Source organism: Schistocerca serialis, unplaced genomic scaffold, assembly GCF_023864345.2.
Source record: "Schistocerca serialis cubense isolate TAMUIC-IGC-003099 unplaced genomic scaffold, iqSchSeri2.2 HiC_scaffold_1212, whole genome shotgun sequence".
In the NCBI taxonomy this organism is placed as follows: Eukaryota; Metazoa; Arthropoda; class Insecta; order Orthoptera; family Acrididae; genus Schistocerca; species Schistocerca serialis.
Genome location: NW_026047417.1, coordinates 30,001 through 35,000, shown reverse-complemented (window position 1 = coordinate 35,000; position 5,000 = coordinate 30,001). Strand labels below are relative to the sequence as shown.

General features: G+C 51.6%; 1 non-coding gene across 1 annotated transcript in view; it reads left to right on the top strand.

Annotated features, from left to right (window-relative positions):
• Nucleotides 1-3,753: 3,753 nt before the first annotated feature.
• LOC126435600 (small subunit ribosomal RNA) overlaps nucleotides 3,754-5,000 on the top strand; it is a 1,908-nt gene continuing 661 nt past the window's right edge. The window contains exon 1 of the ribosomal RNA XR_007580058.1: nucleotides 3,754-5,000. This exon is cut by the window's right edge and continues 661 nt beyond it. This is a non-coding gene — a ribosomal RNA (small subunit ribosomal RNA).

The following is a 5,000-nucleotide window of genomic DNA, read 5'->3' as shown; positions in this document are numbered from 1 at the left end:
GTTGTACCTTAACCTAACCTACGTTGTACCTTAACCTAACCTACGTTGTACCTTAACCTAACCTACGTTGTGCCTTAACCTAACCTATGTTGTGCCTTAACCTAACCTATGTTGTGCCTTAACCTAACCTATGTTGTGCCTTAACCTAACCTATGTTGTGCCTTAACCTAACCTATGTTGTGCCTTAACCTAACCTATGTTGTGCCTTAACCTAACATATGTTGTGCCTTAACCTAACCTATGTTGTGCCTTAACCTAACCTACGTTGTGCCTTAACCTAACCTATGTTGTGCCTTAACCTAACCTATGTTGTGCCCTAACCTAACCTATGTTGTGCCTTAACCTAACCTATGTTGTGCCTTAACCTAACCTATGTTGTGCCTTAACCTAACCTATGTTGTGCCTTAACCTAACCTATGTTGTGCCTTAACCTAACCTATGTTGTGCCTTAACCTAACCCATGTTGTGCCTTAACCTAACCCATGTTGTGCCTTAACCTAACCCATGTTGTGCCTTAACCTAACCCATGTTGTGCCTTAACCTAACCCATGTTGTGCCTTAACCTAACCCATGTTGTGCCTTAACCTAACCCATGTTGTGCCTTAACCTAACCCATGTTGTGCCTTAACCTAACCCATGTTGTGCCTTAACCTAACCCATATTGTACCTTAACCTAACCCATATTGTACCTTAACCTAACCCATATTGTACCTTAACCTAACCCATATTGTACCTTAACCTAACCCATATTGTACCTTAACCTAACCTAATTTGTGCCTCAACGTAACCTAATTTGTGCCTCAACGTAACCTAATTTGTGCCTCAACGTAACCTAATTTGTGCCTCAACGTAACCCATGTTGTGCCTCAACGTAACCCATGTTGTGCCTCAACGTAACCCATGTTGTGCCTCAACGTAACCCATGTTGTGCCTCAACGTAACCCATGTTGTGCCTCAACGTAACCCATGTTGTGCCTCAACGTAACCCATGTTGTGCCTCAACGTAACCCATGTTGTGCCTCAACGTAACCCATGTTGTGCCTCAACGTAACCCATGTTGTGCCTCAACGTAACCCATGTTGTGCCTCAACGTAACCCATGTTGTGCCTCAACGTAACCCATGTTGTGCCTCAACGTAACCCATGTTGTGCCTCAACGTAACCCATGTTGTGCCTCAACGTAACCCATGTTGTGCCTCAACGTAACCCATGTTGTGCCTTAACGTAACCCATGTTGTGCCTTAACGTAACCCATGTTGTGCCTTAACGTAACCCATGTTGTGCCTCAACGTAACCCATGTTGTGCCTCAACGTAACCCATGTTGTGCCTCAACGTAACCCATGTTGTGCCTCAACGTAACCCATGTTGTGCCTTAACGTAACCCATGTTGTGCCTTAACGTAACCCATGTTGTGCCTTAACGTAACCCATGTTGTGCCTTAACGTAACCCATGTTGTGCCTTAACGTAACCCATGTTGTGCCTTAACGTAACCCATGTTGTGCCTTAACGTAACCCATGTTGTGCCTTAACGTAACCCATGTTGTGCCTTAACGTAACCCATGTTGTGCCTTAACGTAACCCATGTTGTGCCTTAACGTAACCCAATTTGTGCTTTAACGTAACCTAATTTGTGCTTTAACGTAACCTAATTTGTGCTTTAACGTAACCTAATTTGTGCTTTAACGTAACCTAATTTGTGCTTTAACGTAACCTAATTTGTGCTTTAACGTAACCTAATTTGTGCTTTAACGTAACCTAATTTGTGCTTTAACGTAACCTAATTTGTGCTTTAACGTAACCTAATTTGTGCTTTAACGTAACCTAATTTGTGCTTTAACGTAACCTAATTTGTGCTTTAACGTAACCTAATTTGTGCTTTAACGTAACCCATGTTGTGCCTTAACCTAACCTATATTGCGCCTTAACCTGACGCACGTTGTCGCTGAACCTGCTCTGTAATTGTTATGCAACTCGTTAAATTAGTGTAGTGTTGCCTAACCGCAACCCTCGCAATATAGTTCGCTATTCGCACTGCCCGGTCCCCTGTGTATCGCGTCATGTTAAACACCTTGCAGGTGTTGCTGACTTTCCACATGCTCCTGCTATACACTGTAATGTGGATAGCAGCAGGACGTACATGCCCCCCCCCCTTCCCCCCTGCCTTCGCAAGCTGGTCGTTGAGAAGTTTGCATGTTCAATGCCCTTCGCATGCCGACGTACTCAGCCTACGTTGTGGTACGGCCTGTCACCTGTCCGCCGATGTACGCAAAACCCACAAACTGTACTGCACATTGGTCCGTATGTACTGAATGATACATCGTGGCACATGTGTGACCGTACGACGACTGCGCCTAGCAACGGCAGACCATACAGTCCAAATATTGTGCACGCAGCTACGTGTCGTCTCCCTATAAGAGCTGGATTGCAGTGTGGTACGCCATTCAGACGTGTGGGAGGAACGGACGCCCTGGATGGCGATCAGCATGAGCAGTCTGTTGATGTAGTGGAGCGTGTATTCGGACGTAGTCGTCTCTTCTCACACACCGTGATAGCATGTTGCACCGCGTTCCACATCTGCGACATCCTGCAGAGGCCGGCTGACAGTCGTTCGCGCAATGGACACCGCATACGTACGGGGGCTACCTTCCACGTGTTCTCGAGGCGTGCACATGTTGTTGCGTCTATGTGGGCAGACGTAGTGTGTTGTGACACCTGACACAGGCATGCAATACTCGTTGCAAATGGCGATGGACGTCTACGTTTGCTGGTGACGTTACGCAAATGAACAACAGGTAACCCGTTGTGGTGCGGTTGTTCTCGCTAGAGGTGAATCAGTGTTGGCGACGATCGGTCGAGCTATTAACCGGTTGTTTCAGGATACCCACCATGCCCACGAACGTGAAAGGGGACCCACCATGCCCACGAACGTGAAAGGGGATCTGGGTGTGAGGCGATACGCGGCGGTGGCTGGGTGGGACCGTCCCCGGCCGGTGAGGGGGGGCCGCCCGGCGTGCTGGCAGCGCGGTGCGTGGGCGCACGCGCTACAGCCGGCTGGTGGGGGCGGCCAGTGGCAGGCGCGCCGGCCGACGGACGCGGCAGGCGGCGCAGCTGCGCGCCGGCGCCCCCTGCTCGCGGCGCCTTGCGGCCAAAGCAGGTCCTCGCGGGCCCGGTGCGAAGCGCGGTGGCCATCTGCAGTGTGCTGGTCCGATTGAGGACTGTGTGCGCTGAGGATGCGCCGCCGCCCGGCGCTCGGCGCCGCGACGCCGTCTGCTGCTCGGTCGCCCCAGCGGTTCTCGCAGGTGGTTTGTATCGCAGCTGTGCGGACGTGTTGGCGCGTGCGCTGTGCTGGGAGAGTTCGCTTCGGCACCCAAGTGGGGCTTTTGTCCTTCTGTGGCGCTGGCGTTGGAGCTGCCGGTCACCGTAGGTGGCGCGTGTTGTCTCCCGCCGGCAATGCCACGACAGCACGCTCCCGGGCCTCTGTCGGCAGCGGCAAGCTCAGTTGGGAGCACGGGTGGTCGCACCTAAAGCGTCTACTCGCCTAACTCCGGGCGATTGCGCCTCTCTCGAACCCGACCAAGTACTTAGGACGGCGCTGCGCGCCGCCGGGACCTGAGAGGGTTTCGAGGTGTGTTGTGCAGGGGAGCTCAGCCTCCTCCTGTTTGCAGAATAATTGAGCGGACGCTTGCGTGTTCGCGCGGGCCCCCCGGGACACACTCCCGGGCGGCCGGCTGCTCAGCTCTAGTTGACGCAGCTCCCTGGTTGATCCTGCCAGTAGTCATATGCTTGTCTCAAAGATTAAGCCATGCATGTCTCAGTACAAGCCGCATTAAGGTGAAACCGCGAATGGCTCATTAAATCAGTTATGGTTCCTTAGATCGTACCCACGTTACTTGGATAACTGTGGTAATTCTAGAGCTAATACATGCAAACAGAGTCCCGACCAGAGATGGAAGGGACGCTTTTATTAGATCAAAACCAATCGGTCGGCTCGTCCGGTCCGTTTGCCTTGGTGACTCTGAATAACTTTGGGCTGATCGCACGGTCCTCGTACCGGCGACGCATCTTTCAAATGTCTGCCTTATCAACTGTCGATGGTAGGTTCTGCGCCTACCATGGTTGTAACGGGTAACGGGGAATCAGGGTTCGATTCCGGAGAGGGAGCCTGAGAAACGGCTACCACATCCAAGGAAGGCAGCAGGCGCGCAAATTACCCACTCCCGGCACGGGGAGGTAGTGACGAAAAATAACGATACGGGACTCATCCGAGGCCCCGTAATCGGAATGAGTACACTTTAAATCCTTTAACGAGTATCTATTGGAGGGCAAGTCTGGTGCCAGCAGCCGCGGTAATTCCAGCTCCAATAGCGTATATTAAAGTTGTTGCGGTTAAAAAGCTCGTAGTTGGATTTGTGTCCCACGCTGTTGGTTCACCGCCCGTCGGTGTTTAACTGGCATGTATCGTGGGACGTCCTGCCGGTGGGGCGAGCCGAAGGCGTGCGACCGCCTCGTGCGTGCTCGTGCGTCCCGAGGCGGACCCCGTTGAAATCCTACCAGGGTGCTCTTTATTGAGTGTCTCGGTGGGCCGGCACGTTTACTTTGAACAAATTAGAGTGCTTAAAGCAGGCAAGCCCGCCTGAATACTGTGTGCATGGAATAATGGAATAGGACCTCGGTTCTATTTTGTTGGTTTTCGGAACCCGAGGTAATGATTAATAGGGACAGGCGGGGGCATTCGTATTGCGACGTTAGAGGTGAAATTCTTGGATCGTCGCAAGACGAACAGAAGCGAAAGCATTTGCCAAGTATGTTTTCATTAATCAAGAACGAAAGTTAGAGGTTCGAAGGCGATCAGATACCGCCCTAGTTCTAACCATAAACGATGCCAGCCAGCGATCCGCCGCAGTTCCTCCGATGACTCGGCGGGCAGCCTCCGGGAAACCAAAGCTTTTGGGTTCCGGGGGAAGTATGGTTGCAAAGCTGAAACTTAAAGGAATTGACG